The sequence below is a fragment of the Peromyscus californicus genome, unplaced genomic scaffold (assembly GCF_007827085.1).
Source record: "Peromyscus californicus insignis strain IS unplaced genomic scaffold, ASM782708v3 Scaffold_17__1_contigs__length_78620276, whole genome shotgun sequence".
Classification (NCBI taxonomy): domain Eukaryota; kingdom Metazoa; phylum Chordata; class Mammalia; order Rodentia; family Cricetidae; genus Peromyscus; species Peromyscus californicus.
In genome coordinates this window covers 56655694-56676948 of record NW_026294469.1, presented here as the reverse complement: position 1 = coordinate 56676948, position 21255 = coordinate 56655694, and the positions used below count along the sequence as shown (strand labels likewise).

Genomic DNA, 21255 nt, shown 5'->3' with positions numbered 1-21255 from the left:
AAACTCAAAGTAATCCAGACAACGCCAGAGTTAAAAGGTGAAGCTGTCCTCCGGAACCTCCTCCGACACGACACATGGCAGGCAGGTTTTGTTCCAGAGACATAGCTCTCTCAGGTGCTGGGATAATGGAAGCACACACCCGCCCTTGAAAAGTCTACACTGTGGTTTCTACCCTCCTTTTCCTCTGGTAGAGTCCTAAAGACGCTCATCTGAAAAGGTCACTTGCAGCCTGCCCATTGACCCTCTCGCCCACCTGTGGTCTCCATTCTCAGTCTTCGATGCCAACTGGCATGTCATGATGAACCTGGTAACTACAGCGTGTTTTTAAAATATGATAAATCAGGCTCTCAGAACAACAAAGAAAGAAATGGTGGTTTTCCTAATCAAGCTCTGCTCTGAAGACATTCAAGAATCCAACAAGCTCCTGTCCAGCCGCGCCCCCTTCTCACATAATTGTCATAGAATCTCCTGCCTGTAATACAAATAAATACTTATTCAAGTACAACTTATGATGTCTGTCATCTTTGTGTTCCCTTTCTCAATATTAACAAATCGGCTCCCATACCATTAGATCTATTCCTTGTTTTCTCTACTTTTATCTTTTTTTTTTCTACACATCTTGTTGAATTTGTCTTAAAAATGCGTTTATATTTCTACTAAGTTCTGGTTTGGAGGACCTGGATGGATACACAAAAGGAGGAGACAGAGTGAGCTGCACCCCACTGGCACAGGGAATCAGATCCAAGAGTGGCAACAGTTGGCCATAGGATTCCTCACGTCATACCTGGACCACGACTTGTAAGATCGCTCTTGCTGCAAGGAATCTTAAAGCTCCATGTACTATTTCTGTGTCTGTCTGGAGTGCAAAAGATCTTAAGTAATGAGGTCCCTATCATGGTGACCGGTGCAGTTTTACAGAAGTACAATTCTGAACTCCATACTGAAGACAGAGTGGCTGTGCTATGCCAAAGGAACATTCCGATGCAAGCTGGGAGATTATCATTAGAATAGCTGTCAAACACCTTACAGGAAACTATACAATGCTCGACCACCTTTAACAGAAAGGTCGGTTTGAAGGTGGAGAAAGCTCAAAAGATATTCTCCACCCACCCTCCACGCGCTCCGCCACCCAGTCTCACTCTGTGTAGCTTTGCTGGCCTGAAACTCACTATGGAGACCAGGCTGTCCTTGACTCATGGAGATCCCCCTGCCTCTGCTTCCTAAGTGATGGGGTTAAAGAAACCCCACCCCCACCTATCTGTGCCTGTTTGTCTGTCTGTCTCTCTTTTTCCTATTAGAATACATTTGCTCACATTCTGTTCCAAGGATGAAGCTTGACCACACAGAATTCAGTGGATATAAATGCGAATTTAGGCTCCCGTTAAATTGTCATGGTCAAGACCTGCCACCTAGAGTCAACCCTGTTACTGAAAGCAGTCACAGTAGTCACACCGCCACCTGCTGCAAGCCTGCTCTGGTTGGCTGGGGACAGACCCTCTATGGAGGCATCCTGTGCCTCCTGTGCCGTTACCGTACCAAGGGAGGGGTTCTTACTGGGAAACACACGCCTCAGTCTTTCTCATGTAAAACTCTCTTCTCAGCTTACAGTGAGAACATCTGGCAAGAAAGAAGACAGCAACGATGCCACCTAGACCTCCCAAAAGATGACATCACTGAACCCGATGAAAGAACCCACAGGAGAGGCCCCAAGGGCCTATGTCCTAATCTCTTAGCAAATGGAACAAAATCTGACTCAGCGCCAGGAGGAAATCGACTGTCCCAAATGAGAGAGCCGTACTTAAAGCCAGGAAACCAACAGCCAAAGTGACATGCGACAAGAATTCGGCATAATTTTTGTTATAGATACATATGTATTATGTATGTGTATATATTATATATGCACACACACTTTTTATTAAGCCCAACATTTTCATCAGATTAGAAGTTATATCTGAAAAAGTTTGGCATACTGGGTGGGTGTATTAAAATGGTTTTTAATATATACATTATGTACGTGCATTCAGAAGCATGCCTGGAGTAAATAACCCAGGAAAGCCTTACAGCCACATCAGGTATCTTCCTGGAGAGCAATGAGCTCTTTCAGCAGGTGTTGTTTGGGTCCTCAGAACATTAAACATGTACTGCTAACAAATCAAATCACTCCCTTAATAAACTGCAACTGATAAGGCACATTTGATAAGTGCAAATCTTTTTTTTTTTTTCCCCAGAGCTGAGGACTGAACCCAGGGCCTCTGGCAAGCACTCTACCACCGAGCTAAATCCCCAACCCCTGATAAGTGCAAATTTTAAAGGAAATTCTTGATAAAAAGTTAAAAGGGATTTTTTTTTTAATTTTTACTTACATGTATGAGACTTTTGCCTACATGTATGTCTGCGCACCATGTGTGTGCCTGGTGCTCGTGGAAGCCAGAAAAGGGTGTCAGATCCCCCTGGAACTGGAGTTATAGATGGCTGTTATAGGCTACCAATGGGTGCTTGAAATCAAACCCAGGTCCTCAGGAACAGCAGCCAGTACTCTTAACTGCTGAGCCATCTCTACAGGCCCTTGGTGGGATTTTTTTATACTCAGTTCCTATCCACTTCCTTCCTTCTCTGAGGAAAAGGGGGTACTCTGCAGAGATCACTAGAGATAAAGGCAGGAAAGGTAAGGTAGAGCATTCCCAGAGCTTCTCCCCGGAGTCAGGAACAGGCACCTTCACAGCACCTCCTACTGGCACTGTGGAGAAATGCACGTCAGTCCCCCAACTGTGGAGAAGTGCACACCAGTCCCCCCATTACCCAGTTTGCACTGCAGTTGAAGACTGGCATGAGGTGTCCAGTTTCCCTGGACGACGCTGTCTCTTGTCTGTCTTTTTAAAAAATGATAGAGGATACTTTTTTTTAAACTCAAGTGATCTCCGCAAATGATTTAGATGGCTGATACATTTAAAGTCAGAAAGTAAAAATCCACATTTTTACTTATTTCCCTCCCATTGTTATTTGTGGTTATTATGTACGATCTGGAAATGCCAAGACCTAAAAGGAACGCAAGGATCTTTTGTCATCCTGGCTTTTTTTTTTCCAGTACTGATAGCTGTAGTGAATGTAACGTGTGCACAGGATTAACAAGAAAAAAAATATAACATCAAGAGCAAAAGGACCATCACTAGTATTGCCAAACTTCATCATTTGGTACAGGTCACACATGCAGCTCTTCATTTGTATTCACCTTGCTGAATCCACAATCAGACCACAACCCCTCTGAAGGAAGACAGCATTTTTCTAAGAGATATCCTACAGGGTGCCATTATTCTCAGTCTGGCTCTGAAATATACCTGTTTCCAGATGTTACCAGATGTGGTAAAAGAGCAACAGCTATCAGAGAAGCTGAGATCTGATCCTGGATAAAGGGAGTCTGGCTGAGATCTTAGGTGTGCGCAAGTCTGCACATCATTCCAAAAGAATTATTCCTTAAGGCTTGTCGTGGTTTGAAGTTCAACACCTACTCACCTACAGCTCACACCCTCCTTGCTCCATCAAAACCTGAAAATATCTTATAGTTGTGTAACTTCAAAAGCCAAAGACTGAAATAAATATAATCAATTCTCAGTTCACCTTGGCCAGGTGCCTCGTGGCTGGAAGAAATCTCTGAAACACATAAGCCAAAACCACCATCATCTGAGGGCAAAGCTACCTGGAGGAACTGCTATCCTCTGAAAATCAGTTAAGAACATCCTTTCTATCAAGAACCAACACTGAAATCATTACCCATCTTACTAGATTCCCCGAAAATATGTTCCCAATCGTGTTCATCTGTCATAAGAACTGTACGCCCTTTCTTTTTGTTATTTACAAAAAAATGGAGCAGCAGAGAATTAGAGTTAGCAGAGTTAACCATAAAGCACTGCTTTCAGTCTGGCTTAAATAACTGTAGAAAAAGGAAAGCCATTACCTAACAAACAGTCTTCTCCTTTCATGGACAATTCCATCTCTGTCTTATAATTACAGTGTTCTCTCTGTCATTGAGCTACTTATTATGGGTAAAATGTGAAATTTGCCCCCAAAAGGCTCATGCATCTGAAAATTTAGTTCACAGTTTGGGGCACTGTTTTGGGAAGTTGTGGACCACTATGAAGAGGTAAAGTCCAGCTGGAGACAGTGGGTCACTGAGAGGTGGCCTTGAGTAATATCCTGACCCAGGTTTTGGCTGTACTTACGTTTCCTGGCCCATTGACATGGACACAAGCATCCTCTGACTCCCACAGCCTCAAGGTACTGTAAAATCCACCATGCCTGCGTTACCACAAGGGACTGTACCCTCTTAAACCCTGAGCAGAAATAAACACTGCATACTACATGCTGCTTTGCAGGTAGTTTGTCGGGAGCCCTGCAGCCAACTCTCGAATCAACATATGACTGTCCAATGGGTTTCCTCAGGGCAAAGCACCTGTGGAAATGAACTCTCACTTGGCAAGGACCAGCAGTCCACAGGACAGCATAGGAATTTGCAAAACTCATGCAGCTTGCAGGCTCTTTTCTCTCTCATTATAGTGTTGATTCTTTGGGAGGTTTTTAGTTTTACTTTGTCAGTCACACATGTAACAGCTGTAATTTTCCCTGGAAATTCTGTTCTTTTTCAAATATTTTTCCTCTAAGATTCAACAGGGGGTTAAATGCTTCTCAAATCTCTTATCTGGATTTCCTAACTACAACTCCTAATCCTGGGAACTTTTCTGACTCAATAGAGATAGTTAGGCACATACGAGAAAACAACACTTGGAACATTAACCATGTCTCACAGTTCTGGAAAGGAGAGTAAGGCATGCATACACAGAATAGGGAAAAGGCCTCAGGGATACATATAGTGCCAACTGTTGAGAGAAAGTTCCCTGGGCATCAAGCATAGAATCCTTGGTAGGATCTGGTATGCTCCCAGAGGGAAAAATACAATGTAAATTGTGGGATGGATAGATCCATCTTTACCATACACAGGAGCTTATATTGGTGGACACATGGTATAATGAGATGGGAAAAGAGTGCTTTATCAAGGTCTGCCTTTTACAGAGAGATTGAGACTTGGGACTCTCTTGTAGAAAGGGGAACTGTATAAACACATATCTTGCAGACATGAAAGAACTGTCTGGGTTTGAATATTGTTGTCCTTAAAGCATTAGACCAATGTCTATTATTTTTTAACTTAGTAACCACAAGTAGCTGCCAGCTGATATAAGTGCTGCGAGAGCAGGATGTGTCTGGCTCAATATTTAGTTAAGCCTGCAAAAATGCTGAACCCTATGTCTAGAATGAGGTTAGTCAGGGGGTGGGAAGGTGCGTTTGGGGAAGCATAAAGGGGAACAATGGGGGCTTTCACAATGATCACGGCGTAGTTCTTAAATTATGATGTATTTCTTAAAGTCAAAAATAGAAGCCAATAATGAAGCTGTTCATGTAACCCTGGTAAGAAAAACTCTGTTTAAGTATAAATAAAGATGGCCCGAGCTGTTCAGGGCCACTTGAGTGCAATCCATTTGGCGGTCAGAAGTTCCCCTTGCACCAACACCCTTTCCCCACCTCAGGACCTGAACCTGAGTGGAGCCTGGACCTTGGCAGTAGTTTATCATGGTGACAAAAATATCACTGGAAATCGGTACCAAGAAGTGGCTGTTGTGACAAACCTGACCATGTGGTTCACAGGCCATCGAAACTAACTTTTGGAGGAATTTGAAAGAGTACAGAGCTACAGAATAGTGAAGCTCTAGAATTCTGTAAGTAGAGTTTAATCAGCAATTCTGGTGGAAATGCAGAAGATCATAATGTCAGGGAAAAAATGTGGACAGTGAAGGCCCAACTCACAGAGTTTGGGGGGAACAGGACTCAACTGGGAGGTGGACTAGCACCAGGCAGTATTCTGCCTGTGTCCTGAGGACCTGAGTGACACAGAAGAGCAATGGACCAAATTTGTTTCATGGAGGAAATTTCAAAACAGCATCACATTCAGTGTGCAGCATGGTTATTACTCGGCGCCTTGAGCCAGACTTACAGGGAAGAAAAGCAAAACGAGGAGCAGATGGAGTTAGAACTGTCTTCTGAGGAACAGAGCATGAACTTAGCCCACACTGCAGTACAGCAGATGTGGCCAAAGTAGGTATGGTTGTGCAAGAGATCGACAGAGTGAAGGAGAAACCATTCAGTTTGCACTGGGACAATAGGAATGGTATTGTGAAGGCAAGACCTCACCCATAATAGGCTCCAGGGTTGTATATATTCACTTGAAAGTGTAATGCCTAGAAAAAATAGTGTCTGAACAAGTGCTCTATCTGAGATTTCCTGTCCCCAAATTGTCACCTAGGGAAATGTTTTCCCTAATTCAGCCACAGGGCACCTGGACATTGCAGTCATGGTCCAAGGAGGCCAGTCTACATTTTGAGCTGGCAGTACAACTTAGTGCCATCACCTACAGAATGCTGGCTTTACAGAAAGCTGCTAAAGTGAGCCAGAACGTAACAAAGTCATGCTTCCTGCGTAGCACTAAGAACGTTTAGCATGCATTGTAATGGAGACCTCAGGATGCTGGAAATGGAGACCTCTGGATGCTGGAAGTACAAATGCAAGGAATGTCAGGTACCTATTAGGAATGCTTCAGGCACTGAGTGAGGCCAGCCCAGTAGACAGCCCATGTGAGGTTCAGGCAAACAGTTGTGCAACTGTAACTCCCCAAACCACTGGAGCCCAAACAATGTCACAACAAACCCTGATGCCTGACATGGAGTTGCAGTGTTTGGTGTCTGCCCTTCCAGCATCCTGGTCCTCCTGTTTGGGATAGCAATGTTAACCCAGTAGCATTGCACACTGGAAATGTACAACTTTCACAAACATAAACTCATAAATCACTAGGAAAATACAAGTCAAAGCTATAATGAGATAATAGTTCATATACATTAGAATGACTGTCATCAAGAAAAGAAATCCGGCCAGGCGGTGGTGGCGCATGCCTTTAATCCCAGCACTCGGGAGGCAGAGCCAGGCGGATCTCTGTGAGTTCGAGGCCAGCCTGGACTACCAAGTGAGTTCCAGGAAAGGCGCAAAGCTACACAGAGAAACCCTGTCTCGAAAAACAAAAAAAAAAAAAAAAAAAAAAAAAAAAAAAAAAAAAAAAAAAAATTGTAAAGAAAAGAAATCCAGAAAGAAATTGAACAAGGAGTTGAATAGGTATGTGTATATCCATGTTTATAGCAGTATTATTAATAGTGACCTAAAGGTGGAAATAATCCAAGTGCCCATCAATAAGTGAATGAATGATAAACTAGTAAATACAAAATAGAATACTGTTCAATATGGAATATTTTTTACACTATATGAATATATGTCGCTGTGATTGGTTTAATAAAGAAGCTGACTGGCCAATAGCTGGACAGGGAGAGCTAGACTAGGACAATTCTTGGAAGGGTGGAGTCAGAGGAGTCACCAGCCAGATGCAGAGGAAGCAAGACATGTAAAAGTAAGGTAACAAGCCATGAACCATGTGGCAGCAAGTAAAGGAATGGAAATGGGTTCATTTAAAGTGTAAGAATTAGCTAGTAACAAGCCTGAGCTATTGGCTGATCACTTATAATAAATACTAAGCCTCTGAGTGGTTATTTGGAAAGTGGCTCCTGAGATACAGAGAAACTCCACCAACAGTTCAACTAACCTAAAAAGGAAGGAAGGACATTTTGATTCATGCTACACTATGAATGAACACTGAAGGCATTGTGCTAACTAAAATAAGGCCATCGCTAGAGAATAAATGGTGTGTCATTCTACTTATAAAGTGACTAAAGTAGTCAAATCCAAAGGCAGAGAGTAGAGTGGTGGCTTCCAGGAGCTTGGCTTCAGGACTTAGTGTTTAACAGATACAGAGTTTCAGTGTGCAAACAAGGAAAGGTTCTGGAAATGGACGGTGGTAACGGTTACACTAAAGAGCTGTAGCTTAATAAAATGAAAGCATTGTTGTTTGTTTATGCATAAACACACAGGTTGCCACAAGGAAAAGAATTGCAGTGACAATGCTGTCCTGACACTATATGTAGCTAAGTGACAGTGTATCCGTTACTTTTCTACTGCTGTGAGAAAACACCATGACCAAAGCAACTTGTAGAAGACATGTTCATTTGGCCTTATGGTTTCAGAGAGATGAGGGTCCTTCCCCATCTCAGCAGAGAAGTGTGGTAGCCTGGAACAGCAAACTGAGGGCTCACATCTTAAGCCACAAGCATGAAGCAGACTAGCGTGAGCTGGAGCTTTGAAATCTCACAATCTACCCTCCAGTGACCTACATCCTTCAGCAAGGCCACACCTCCTAAACTGTCCAAACAGCGCCATTAACTGGGGACCAAGTAGTCAAATGCCCTAGACTGTGAAGGGTATCTCACTCAAACCACCCATACCAAGAATATGTGAGGCTCTGTGTCCCAACCCCATCAATAACCTTTTTATTACCATTTTGATAAAGAAGGAAACACCTTTTGATTTGTTACTTGAAAAAAAATCACTAGTGCATTAGGTACTGTACCTACTCTGGATTTATGTTTCTATGGTAATACCGTACCTTTACATATAAAAAGGACACAAAGCACAATACATATACAAAGGAGAAAAAGATTGAAGATAATGTGCTTGTCATATAAAACATTCATTTTTTAAAAGCCATTATTTTAATGAGTGAATGCATTCTCAAGCTACAAAGGGAAGTAGTCCCTAAAATGTGATCAGTAAAACTATCAAATGCCTCCGTCTTCCTTACCATGATGGGCTGTCACTTGGCTCAGATTCCATATTTGATGCTCAAATGAAGCACAAACAAAAAAGCCAATCACTTTACGAATTTTCACAGACTGCCTTTCCCCTCCTCTACCCCCACACAGAAGCACAAAATCCTCCACTAACCTCACCTGTGTCTTCTTCCGTGAAAACCTAAGCCAATGGAAAGCACACTATGAAAGCCCTTTCATCTCCTACCCACTCTGCCTCTCTCACAATTGTTCCCAGGTGAAAACAAACAAGAAGTGTAAGCAGAATTCCTGTGTGGCGCCCTTATTCCCTCCCCAAATCCTAAACTTTAGCAATTTAACTTATTTTTTTTTTTACTTACAGAGGAAAAACTCCCAATAATCTTTAGAAACTCATGTGTTCTTCATAAAAATCCCAAGACTGACAGCCTGGTGCAGCTCAGAGTCTCTTTTCACCGTCACCTTATCTTGCCAGAGTAAACAAGTGTGTGACAGTAACCTTTACACTCTGAGAAGCATTTGCAAACAAATCCACTCACGCAGGACTCAGTCAGGGCACAGCAGTGTTCGAGGCTGAGGATACTCTGTCCGAGCCAAGGGCAGCCGCTGCCGCTTTCAGATCCATTTCCGGAAGCGCGACAACTATAAACACGTGAACTAGACAGGATAAGAGGAAAAAGCTCTCCCTCTCTGAGTGTATAACTAGAAGAACCCTTAAACAAAGCCAGGGAAGACCATAAATTAGTAGGTACCATTCTAAAATGGGGGGGGAGGGACAAGAGAGACAGAGACAGACAGACAGAGAGTAAGGAAGAAAAAACAATCAATGATCTGAAACCACCTGCCTTCAGATAAGTTACAAAAAAAGCCAGGAGAGTCGACCACGGAGTCTATGTCACAGAAGTGAAGAGAGAAGGGACAGAAGATAGAGAGGACTGGGCAGAAGGTGGGAGAAGCCAGGAGATAAGGCACATGGAAGGGAGAAGAAAGAAAACAAGGCTTTCAATATATATTTAGCGATTACTTGAGAATACCCTAAGTGTGAACAATGGACTTAAGTTATTATTTTTACCAAATGACAGTTTAAAACTTTTCTGCTAACTTGACAACTAGGCCCATCAATAGCCACGACAAATTACCAACATCAAAGCTGCCTTGACCGAATAACTCATCTTTACTGTGCCCAGTACTAAAGAAACATCATGGTACAGCGAGAAGCATGGCTGTTACACTGTTCAATCCCACCCTGCCTCTTTGCTAGATGGCAAGATCCAGTCACCTAATTTTATGAAACTACTTTCACCATCTTAAAAATGGGCACACAGAGAACCTCCTCCTTCTCTGCATCTTGAAGCAAAAGCCAGATTACAGTGAAAAGTTTCCATGGAATTTTCAAATTCAATTTTCCATGGAACTGCAAGTCCCTATAACTGATAGGACTCAAAATACCTAGAATGACTACGGTGGGATCTGAAACTTGAAAGAAACTGCATTGTATATAACTGTGATCCCTAAAAGGTAACAATGAACAATGGAAAGAAAAAAAAATTCTTAAATCTACTGTTCAAGAAACACTTCTTGAACAAAGAGACTTAAATCTACATATTAAAAGGGTGCTGGAATCCTACATGTGACTGACCCAAAGCAACCAAGTGTGTCCTAGCAAAATTGAGCTTGTGAATTTGCCGTTTCTTCCTTTTGGCAGCAGAGATCAAACCCAAGGTTTCATGAATGCCAGGCGAGCACTCTACCACCAAGCTACAGCTCCAAGTTCTTTCTGTAGAAGCTTTTGACTTCGAGGTAGCATCTCACTAAATCGTCCAGGCTAGCCTTGAACTCACTCTGTAGCCCAGGCATGCCTCAAATATGTAACCTTTCTACCTCGGCCTCTAGAATAGATGGGATTATAGGTCAATATCACCACTAAATAGGACTTAAAATGTGAAGAACAACTTCTGAGGCATCTAGGTAAAAAGAAAAGGAAATTAAGTGATCTGTAAGAGGGAAATGTGTTAAAGAGGCTTCATATTTCCTAGTCATATTCTACACCAGAACTCATTAGAATTGTTCTTCACAATACTTAACATACTTGAGCAAACTGTGACCAAAGATTTCAGACACATCTAAAAATTCCTTCAAGTGTGGAGACAACAGACTAGATGTTATCACAGATGCTCAGGGATTATTAGCTCGGTGACTTTAAGAGATGAGCAGAAGGGCTGTGGACACAGTGCCACCAGGTAAGTACCTGAATTCTAGTCTTCAGTGAAGGTTCTCTTGGCTAAATTTAACTCTTTTCTAGCTTGGGACCAGGCCTTCACAGGAATCCTGGGGTATCTACTGGGCCTTGTACTTCAAGTTTAGATCCCAAATCATTGGCACTGCCAACTCAGTTTCTTTTACAAATGATTTTCTCTTTGTGTCTTAAAACTGAGCTCGTAACAGTGCATTCATGACTAAAACTTAGTTTTGTCTCCCAACATGGTATTCTACCAAAAGTTCTATCCATGGTCCCAGGTTTTTAGAAGGTACTTTCTATCTGGTTTCTTTGATTATCTTTTTTCAAGTCCCCTAAGAGCCAGCAAATACCTAGAGAGTAAAATATCATAGAAAGTTAAGTTCCGTTATTACACTTCCCTTGTCAAAATCCTGGTCCCTCAAGTACCAGACACCACTTTTTTTTTTTCTTAACTTTATCTGGCTTTGCCAATTTTCCTTGTGGAAATATTAGCATGTAAACTATTCTACTCTAGTTAAAAGCAGAAATACTTCTATGGCGAATTGAATTATTATAGCTTTCATCTCTGAGGACTCTCCTCTACCCATATAACTTCTTTTTTCTTAGAAGCTACTCTAAAAGCCCTTAAAGGCACTTAGTTAAATAGCAGCTGATATAACAGCCCAGATAAGCGGCATCCCATTATCCCAAATATCCGCCAGATTCTTCCCACATGGTCCATCCACATCCATGTCCTTGTGATTTCCTGGACTTTGATCCACTTACATTTGGCAACTCCCACTCCTGAGTTCCTTGGTGCACGACTTGCCTTTCTCTTACAGGAAAGCTTTCTCCCTGAGCCCTACCTGTCCCACATTCCCAGTCGCCCCAGACAACTTTGTATCACTCACCCGGCAAATCCATCTACACCATCAGACCTAGAGGGCAGGTCAGTGTGTGCATCCCAAGTTTCCAGGGCTTCTCCCACTTCCCTAACTCTCATGTTTAAATTCTGGCAATAAGCAGAACCTCACTTCCAGAAGAGAGAGACCAAGTACTCAAGTGTGTTCCTAAAATAAGCTAACTATCTAACCCTTCTAGAAAATGTGGCAAAATATACCACTGCCTACATAATGCTGCTGTTCTGCAGATTTCCCCACACTGACATATCCATCTCTGAGTGGTTCCTCTGTGTCCTCTTCCAGCTCTGGGTTACCTTGCTTCCTCCACCACCCAATCACAAAGAAGAAAAACAAACCCTCATCAACTGTCTTAGGGTTTCTACTGCTGTGATGAAATCCCATGACCAGAAGCCAAGTTGGGGATGAAAGGGTTTATTTAGCTGATACTTCCAGATCATAGTTCATCACTGAAGGGGGTCAAGATAAGAACTCAAACAGGGCTGGAATCTAGAAGCAGAAGCTGATGCAGAGGCCACAGAGGGGTGCCACTTACTAGCTTGCTCACCCTGCTTTCTTATACAACCCAGGACCACCAGCCTAGGAATGGTACCACTCACATTGGGCTGGGCTGTCCCCCATCAATCACTAAGGCTTGCCTACAGCCTGATCTTATGGAGGCATTTTCTCAATGGAGGCTCCCTCCTCTCTGATGACTCTGCCTTGTAGTTGACATAAAATTAGCCAGCATATCAAGGTAGGATGTAAAAGAAACATGAAAAAGACATGAAGTCTTTCAGAAAATGGAAATGTTAGACATTCAGGCTAGGAAGATGGTAGCAACATCCCGTCATGGTCTGCCAGAGTCTCCGGGGACTAAGCTGAAAAGTAGCTATCAGAAGAGGTAAATGATGCCTAGTAATTCTAACTCCAACATTAAAACAAAATAAGGAACTTTAGAAATCAGGAGAGGAAGTCCAGAGTACATCCTAGAGGGACGGGCTCAGTTTGAAATGTTCCCTGTTCCCAGTAAGAGGGATGCCTGCAGCAGAGTGCTGTGGGAGCCAGACAGAAAATTCTGCACTGTACATTCATCCAGGGAAGCAGCAGAGCTAGCAAAAGGAGATGCCTGGAAAATGCTCTCCTCAGTGCCAGGCAGTCAGCACTCGAAGCAGCCCTGAGAGGCCATTTCCAAAAAATTGCTGATAACGCTGGGGCTGTCTGGAGCTCAATGGTAGACTGCTTGCCTAGCATGCACGAGGTCCTAGGTTCAATCCCCAGTACTGAGAGAGGAAAAAGATCCCTGCTCTGTCAATGGCTCAGCATCCCAAGACGTTCTATGAGGAATATTGTCAGGGGACTATATCCTGAAGACTTGAAAGACCATGGCTGGATCGTGGGAAAGTTAACTCTGAATCAGAACAGTACAGAGTCATCCGAAAACCTGGTAGGAGCCAGAGTCTGCAGGAGAACAGACACACAGTCATGCACACTGGACCGTGGGAAACAGCACACAACAGAGTGGCCAGCATTCACAACTCGTCTCCTGAAGGACTGCCCAAGGATGTGACAGACATCTGAGACCCCAGGTATGAAGAACTGCCCACTGACCAGACCTCCCAAAGGAAGATCCAGAGGTAAGAACAGAACTGCCCAGCACAAAAGGACTTCCAGGGTTGAGGCAGGTGTCTTAGTTACCTTCCTACTGCTATGATAAAATACATGACTAAGACAACTTATAAAGGAAAGAATTTAACCGGACTTACAGTCCCAGAGGGTTAGAACTTAGGATGTAGCAGAAGCATGGGGGTAGCTGACTGGAGAAGCAGCTGAGAGCTCACATCTTGATCCACAGGCGGGAGGCAGAGGGAGGCACACTGGAAATGGCCTGGGTCTTTTGAAACCTCAACGCCCACCCCACAGTGACACACTCATCCACCAAAGCCACACCTCCTAACCCTTCCCAGTCTCAGAAAGTGGGGACCAAGTATCCAAAGGCATGAGTCAGTGGGGGCCATCCTCATCAAGCCACCACAACAAGCTTCTGAAAGCGAAGGAGGGAATGCCCAGAGGCTCCAGTCCGAATCCAGTTAGCAGTCCAGACGGTACGCATAGGCCGCATGTCCATCCAGCTCTGTCTTCCCTTCACATGTATACTCCCTCAACTTAGCAGACCACTTCAGTTCTGTTCTAGTCCATCCTTTTCCCTCCTCTCCATCTTTCTCTCCTTCTCTCTCACATTATTTTTCCCTCTCTCGTTTTCCTCTCCAAAGGAGCATAGACTGGCCTAGCTGTTGGATCTCTGTGACTTAGACTTTTGTTATCTGACCACTTCTCTTATCTCTGTGCAGTCTGCTTACAGTCCAAATGCCTCCACTCCCCGTTTCAGTCCCACTATTACCCTTGTATTTATGTTCCTCTCCTCTGTCTAATCAGTATACATCTTCTGTTCTTCCTTTTCACACATACTCATAGTACTGAATATATTAGTATACATAGTACTATCTCTCAGTGGCCCTTTACTTCCTAAAATTAGTAGCCTTTAAGGGATGATTTTTATTTAACTTTTACTGTATTTTCATAGTGGATCTATGTTGTCTTGGTGACTATTACTTAATTTAGTAGTCTACTCTTGGGGGAGTATTAGAAAGTAAGCTTGGTGCCCTGAATACCAGTCTAACAGAGGACAATGACATCTCTACCCTGCGACAACCTAGTCCCTCTTGAACATTGCCAACATTTCCATTGAAAGAGTAAGGGTGACATAAATTTAAAAAAAAAAATGTCACCCAACAACCTCACCTACAAAACAGATCATAAGGAGGAAAGAGTATCAAGGCAGAAGAACTGAAACATTCAGTGAACAGAAGAGATAAATTACTAAAATAGGTGAGTACAGCACGGAACGCCAGTCACGAGGCTCGTACAGCGCGCTTACCCACGAGGCTCGTACAGCATGCTTACCCACTGAGCCATCACGTCGCACCAGCATGGCCTTCTTTTTGAATTTTGAAACAGGTTCTTACAACACAGCAGACCACACTGACCTCACACTCATAATCCACCTGCCTCAGCCTCCTTGTGCTGGGATCACAGCCTAAGGCACCCAGACTCCTCTGACTTCTGAACTATTCAGATGCCTTTCTGGTCAACAAAGGTTGGCTTAGTGTGTCATCATTCTTGTTATTTTAAACAAATTCAGTTTCCCCACCTATGAAATGATAGTTTTAATAATATTACTGCTAAGGCCTTGACAACTTTGACAACCTCTAAGCAAACTAGTACACACAGTGGTTCCCCTAATACCCTTGGTCCTTGAGGCCACCAGTACGACCAATACATTCATGAACCTTCACCTAAGAGGACAAGTGTGTGCTAGAGGATTCCAAAGAAAAATAGAAGTGATCAAAATAAGGTCAAGACATACAAAGAAATCTGGAAAACGCAAGTCACTGGACTGTCTTAAGCCCCAAACTGCCACAGCCTGAGCTGGCCACTATTAAAGAGAGAACTTGTCAGAGCCCATTAATAGTCAACACCACTAGATTAAACAGTCCTCCATCAATCCCATTGACGAGGCAGATGAGGTCTTCAAAGTTCAGAGACCACTTTCGAGGGAAGGCAGACACGACACTCATCTTGGAGTTCTTAAAGCAGTGAAGGAGAGGGGAACCTTGAAGATGTCGGAGGAGGGATATACGATGAAGGAACTTTAAGTGCATTTCCTGTCCACGTTCACACACAGCTTGCAAACAAGAAATGGACAAAAAACGAGTATGAACCTACACCTATTCTGTCCAATTAAGAAGTTTCTCAGCTGGGTCCTGAAGGATTCAGGGCCTCTCTAATGACCTCCTTTTAGAGCGGTAGTTCTTAACCTTCCTAATGCTGTGACCTTTTAATATAGCTCCTCATGTTGTGGTGACCTCCAACCATAAAATTATTTCATTGCTACTTTTTTAATTGTAATTTTTTTGCTGTTATGAATCATAGTGTAAGTATCTGACATGCAAGATATCGGATATACAACTCCAAAGGGGTAGCTGCCTCTCCCACCCACCTGTGAGAGCAATGAGGAGGGGAACAGAACTATCTACATGTCTTCACACAAAGCTATGGACACACACAAGCCCCACTCCCTAGCTCATTGTTCCAGAACTACTATTTCCTATGGTGGTGAGCCCACCCTGCTACATATGCAAGCATGAGACTGCAAAGATGGCCTTGGGGGCAGGGAGAGTTGTAGAAGACCGAGATGTTACCAATCTGGAGTTCTGAAGGCTCATTTGTTATTCATTAAGCAGCGCAATGTTACTCATTAAGCGGCGCTGTTTACCATGCAAGAAAAGCCAGGAAGTACAACAAAACCCACTATAAGAGTTTATTAAGGGGAGGAAATAGAAGGGGGTGCTTAGGCCTATGGAAAGACCGTGCAGGAAGAGGAGGAGGGATATGTGGAACTCGCTTTTATTTAGATTCTCCCCACACATGTGCATATGGGCTTCTGTAGCTACACCACACATACGCATAGATTACGTAATCATGCCGCGAGCAAGTTATGTGGCACGGATTATGTAGGGCGTAAGGCCCTGGGATGACTAAGCATCTTGCTAGAGCATGCACGGTCATGGGGGAGTGGCTAGGAATTCTACCATCATTGTCACATCAGTAACTCTCACACCCTGGTGGGACTCCATCACTGGAAATGAGGGGTGTTTCCCTCTTCCAAAACAGCAGTGCAGACCTCCAAGGAGATGCCCCCGCCCCTCGGTGCACCTGGAAACTGGAGCAGCTTTGCTGGTGTAAAGCAAGTGCGTTGTTCAAACCATCTAGCTGAGGACCGTCTCATTAGATACAGAAACCAAACCTCCTGAGAAGACATCAACAGGTGGTTTCATGGTTCATCTTGCTACTCTGAGCTAGCACCCGAATACTTAAAAAAATGCCCCAGTTCAATGAAGATTATTGGCTAACTCTAGCTAATGACTTTCCAACTGCATTTTAGTGTCAATCTTTATAGTTAAGTCATTTTACACACATACATATTGAGATAACAACCACATCCCAAGTTGTTTTAAACTTACAACACAAAAGCATTAATAAAAGGGGGCAACAAGATGACCCAGCAGGTCAAGTCACTTGCTGCCAAGCCTGAGCTCAGTTCCTGGAACCCCTGTGGAAGACAGAGAAAACCCCTAAAAGCTGCCCTCTTACCTCCACACATGCACTGAGTCATGTACACACAGGTCATGTACACACACACACACACATAAATGATTGTTTTAAAAGCATTAGTTAACAAATTTTCCAGAAAAACAACTCAGATCCTGGCTACCTTTAATTCATAAAATATTCCGCTGCATTATAGCAAACTGTCCTTCGGGGAAAAAATCTATTTATTTAGTGTTGTGTACTGAACCCAGGGCCTTGTGCATGCCAAGCTCTGGGCTACACCTTCAGTCATCTATCGTTATCATCATAAACTCATTGATCTATCACATAGCTACTGAGAAACCCTCGGCCATTAGGAGATACGTCAAAACCATCCTACACTGTATGGAGATATTTCCTCCAAGTCCTACTGACTCCCAAATTCATCTCCAGAATTTGTTGTTTCTTGACACTAACCATTTAAAAGCAATTTAAACACTGACTTGGGTGGGGTGCAGCGCCTACCACTAAAGTAAATGCAGGGGCTTAATGGACGCGTGTTTTAGCAGCATCCCATTTACAAGGGCCCTAGCTAGCTTTCTGTTACTGTGATGAACACCTTGACCAAAAGCACCCTGAGGAAGAAAGGGTTTATTTGTCTCATACACCTCAGGCCACACAGTCCGTCACTGAGGGAACTCAGGGCAGGGACTGATCAGGACCATAGAGGCAGGAACCGAATCAGAGGCTGTGCAGGAACGCTGTGGCTGGCTCCTTGTCCATAGCTTGCTCAGCCTCCTTTTTTACATGACCCAGGACGACCTGTCCTGGGGCAGCATGGTGCACAGTGGACAGGGCCCTCCCACATCAACCATTAGTCAAGAAAACGCCTCCACAGACTTGCCTACAGGCAAATATGGCGGAGATAATTCCTCAGGAGCTTTCCTTCCCGGTGACTCGAGCTGGTGTCAAGTTGACAAAAGACTATCCGGCGCGACGATAAAATAATGCTTTCCTCTACTCCCCGTCTTTTCTGGCTTCAAAATGCACGCAACAAACTCCTCTCCTCAATCAAAAAAATGACACTATCAGTCAAAGAGAAGGCCACGCACTGCGCATGCCTGCTTGGCACTGCGCATGCCTGCTTGGCACTGCGCATGCCTGCTTGGCACTGCGCATGCCTGCTTGGCACTGCGCATGCCTGCTTGGCACCGCTCTTTGTGCTCACCTTGCACGCGGGAGGAGCAGGGACCTGTTTTGTGGGCAATGAGGGGAAAAGCGGAAACCGCCATTTTCCTCAAAGTCCTTCAAACTGGGAGGGAAAGGTAAACAGTTGAGACCATTAAGAAGCCATCCCTCAGCGGGAGCTAGTCTTCCCACTGAAAATGCAAGGAACAGAAAGAAGAGCACAACATCCTTGCAAGAGAGCCTGCCTGGGGTGGGGTGGGGTGGCGGGGTTCTAAAGCTCTGGGCAGTGGGGGGGGGGGGTGTTTCTAAAGCTCTGGGCAGTGGGTGAGTGTTTTAAATGACTGTTTGCCACTTGCCACTGGGGAAAGTAGGTTCACCCCGAGATTGAAGTGACCTGAACGTGCACTCTTTTGCAGCAGTTAGCATCCTGACAGGGCATGTCTGAATGGTTAGAAGCCCTCCCTGTCCCCTCTGCCCACTGCACCTGGCTATCCTTTGGGAGAATTCCCCCTGCTGTGTGCTAGCTGGCTTTGGGGAAGCCATCTGTTTCTTACACATTCAGAAAGGGAGGGGGCTGGAGAGATAGCTTAGTGGTTAAGAGCACTGACAGCTCTTCTAGAGGACCCAGGTTTGAATTCAGTCATCTACATGCGGCTCACAATCATCTGTAACTATGGTTGCAGGGGGTCTGACGCCCTCCGCAGGCACAAGAATAAAACTGAAAAAAAAAAAATGCCGAGCGGTGGTGGCGCACGCCTTTAATCCCAGCACTCGGGAGGCAGATGCAGGTGAATCTCTGTGAGTTCAAGGCCAGCCTGGTCTACAAAGTGAGTTCCAGGACAGGCTACAAAAGCTACGCAGAGAAACCCTGTCCTGAAAGAACAAAACAAAACAAACAAACAAAAACCTACAGAAGTAGGGAAGAACTGCCTTTACCTTCTGTTGTGTGGCTACACTACGCCAGTGTCCTAGTCCAAGCAGATCAGTTTACTACTGTCTGTTGTAAAGTCTAAATGGGTCAGGAAACCTCGGATGATCCCTAATGGAACTGAGGAGGTTGCTCCTGGAGATTCTATAATTACATGATTCTGATTCTTCCAGTATCTCATTCATATCCTTGTAATATAATTTTCATGAAGTATTTAAAGTTTAACTCTTTTTTATGTTCTTGAGGCATTTTCTTAGGTTTATTTGTGTTCGCTTGCTTGTGTAAGTTCACAATAGCTGAAAACAATCAGCTAGATTTAGGCAAGAGTCCCTGTTAGCACATCTCTATCTGACACTCACTGACTTCAAAGATTCTGCTGCCTCAGTCTCCCCCAGTTACTGAGAACACTGACATGCACCACAATGGCTATCTTGGGCTTTTTGTTTAAAAATTTTTTTTCTCTTATTGTTTTTATGAGTCTATAACTATTCCTGTGGGATTTTTGTTCTCCACATGATCCAAGTGAACAGCTGAATGATTCCCAGGGAATTCTACAAAGCAACCTAAAAATGTAGACTTCTTCCAGTCCTGAAATTTACAGAAATTATTTTCTCCATGTCTGGGCTAATTCACCACATTCTCTAAAAAGAACAAAACTCCAATGCCATCACCACAGGTTATGGTGCCCAAGATGTATCTCTGTGAAATGTATCCCTATGAAATCTCCCCATAATAACCAACTGGATGGAAACGTCACTCAGTCGGGGGGGGGGGCAATCTGAGGTTAGCACTGTATTAAGCATTATCTCAGCTAGTTCAGGCGAGTTATGTCACCACAGAGGAAGACTTAACAGTCCCTCAGTCTGGTGAAAGCCAAAACTTGAGGGATATTAGAGCTGTTTGTCACAGACCCACATCTCCAGGACTGCCATCAGGACACGGGATACTCTCTCGTGTGAAGGACAGATCTACAGACCTCTAGAACACTGGGGGCCCTGTGTGGGTCCCATGTGGCTGCACTGCTCTAAACTATCCAAGATTCAAGTCTGTTCCTTTGTGACTCTGTAAGGGTGAAATGGGATCATATTTCTATGTATGGCCCATCCATTATATGTTCTGGCATACAAGAATGATCCAATAAACTCTGGGTGATTCAACAGTTCAACTTATTGGATGAACTTATTTGAAATATAAAATAAGAAAGGTCCTATCAACTGGATGTCTTCCCCAGTAACAGTCTAATTTATTCTCATTTCTTATCCTTATAGCGACCCTTTGAGGGAGAGAAGTGCCATTCTCCCAACTATTCAGAGGAGGGAACTGAATTTTAAAACTTGACTACAACCACACAATGGTAAGGGGCGGAACTGTTTCCAGAACCTATACCTTTCCAACCTAAGAAATCGTTTCTTTAATGGAAGTCTAACTCTGGGAAATCTTCTAGATAAAATTTTAACATAAGAAAATTTGTTAAAATTGGAGTTAAAATGTTTTTTGACTGCACACTGCAGATGACACAGACCAAAACACGCCAAGCCAAGCTGAACTGAAGAGCAAGCCCATCTGGAAGCTGTTATTCCAGAAGGAACAAGCAAATGCAGTTCAGAAAGCTCACACCGGGAGAGGAGGAAGGAAGGTCGAGGACGAAGGAAGAAGAGGTCTGTGGATGCAAAAGGAGCCGGCCAGCTAAGACTGACCCGCCACACCTCTTCAGGGGACTCCGCAAGCTGGCTGCTCTGGAGTTTTCACACTATCACACAGGAGTGCCACCACCCTCTTGTACCACACTATACTAGAGAGCCCAAGGGCACAGACTGCATGTTCTCACTTTTGTGTGTCACCACACTGAATACAGTCCTCTTTCTCTACTTTATCTGAATGCACACCAAAGCAGTACTACTATCTCTCCTTTGGGTTCTTGTGCTCGGTCGCTTTCTGTTGCTAAAATAAAACACCATAACCAAAGCAACTCGGAGACAAAGAGGTTGATTTGGCTTACACTTCCATGGAACAGTCCATCACTGAGGGAAATCAGGATAAGAACCTGGCTGGAGGCAGAAACAGAAACAGAGCCCGTGGAGGAATACTGTTTACTGGCTTGCA

The 21255-nt window shown here is 43.9% G+C and overlaps 1 protein-coding gene across 7 annotated transcripts in view; it reads right to left on the bottom strand.

Annotated features, from left to right (window-relative positions):
- Ldlrad4 (low density lipoprotein receptor class A domain containing 4) overlaps positions 1 to 21255 on the bottom strand; it is a 367454-nt gene that overhangs the window by 254314 nt on the left and 91885 nt on the right. The window lies entirely within an intron of this gene.